The 1,159-nt window shown below is 39.1% G+C and overlaps 1 protein-coding gene across 1 annotated transcript in view; it reads right to left on the minus strand.

Annotated features, from left to right (window-relative positions):
* Positions 1-1,159, minus strand: part of LOC101855594 (cadherin-related family member 1) — a gene marked incomplete in the record, with an annotated part of 17,980 nt that overhangs the window by 5,679 nt on the left and 11,142 nt on the right.

The following is a 1,159-nucleotide window of genomic DNA, read 5'->3' on the forward strand; positions in this document are numbered from 1 at the left end:
CATTAGTAGTAGTAGTAGTAGTAGTAGTAGTAGTAGTAGTAGTAGTAGTAGTAGTAGTAGTAGTAGTAGTAGTAGTAGTAGTAGTAGTAGTAAATGCCAAATTGAAAAGGATGTCTTTTACTCCCAATGACATTGAAAGCCACTGGGATTTACTCAGAGATTAACAATTTATACAAGAGTGCAACCCCTAGCTAGAACAATCGGCTTTCCCAGTCGTCATCACCAGAATGATTTGATGAAAGCAAAAAGGAGATTCAGAATCTCATTCAAGAAAAAAAGAAAGCTGATAGATTCCTCAACCAGTAATAAAATATCTACTTCAAAACGAGACGCATTGAGAATGTGCAAGGAACATCTTCAGAAGAAATTATGACAAATGAAAAATGATTAGACAGTCTTGTTGAGACACTGATGTAACTATTCTGTCAAATGAGAGAGGGTGGAAGTATTCCCCAGGGGTACAGGGATGGAATCATCATTCTTCTGTACAAAAACAAAGATGGAGGGCAATATTGTGACAATCACAGTGGCATATCCCTTTTGTCTATGACCGGCAATATCCTAGTCCTAGTCTGAATTAGGGCTATGCTCAATCATCTGCTGAAGTATCTCTCTTCAAAAGGCGCCTGCCTGAAAGTCATTGTGGCTTCCGTATGAAAGAGGGCACAGCAGACATAATCTTTGCTGCCAGGTAGACCCAGGAAAAGGGCAGAGAGCAGAATACAACCTAATGCATGACCTTTGTTGACCTAACAAAGGACTTCGATATCATCAGTCGGGGAAGCTTATAGGAAAATCCAAGCGAAGTTCGTTTGCCCGCCAAAGTTCAAGACTATTTTGTGCCTATTTCATGACGGCATGAAAGCCATTGTCAAGAACAATGTCGATTTGTCTAAAGGCATGTATATGACTAATATGGAGTAAAGCAGGGCGGAGTGTTGGCACCAACGCTTTTTGAGACAGAGAATTGGAAGTTTGTATTTGAAAACTTCTGTGCTTCTACCCGACCCTCTTTTTCTACTTTTTAAAGAACATTTTATCTCCAAAATTTCTGTTCCCTCAAGGGTGAAGTTTAATTTTTGTAAATCGTGATAGAAGAGAAGGTCAATCACATAATATTAGTTATAATTTCTCGGCAAATAAATCTCTCTCCCTCCTG

This window comes from Aplysia californica, unplaced genomic scaffold, assembly GCF_000002075.1.
Source record: "Aplysia californica isolate F4 #8 unplaced genomic scaffold, AplCal3.0 scaffold00642, whole genome shotgun sequence".
NCBI classification, from domain to species: domain Eukaryota; kingdom Metazoa; phylum Mollusca; class Gastropoda; order Aplysiida; family Aplysiidae; genus Aplysia; species Aplysia californica.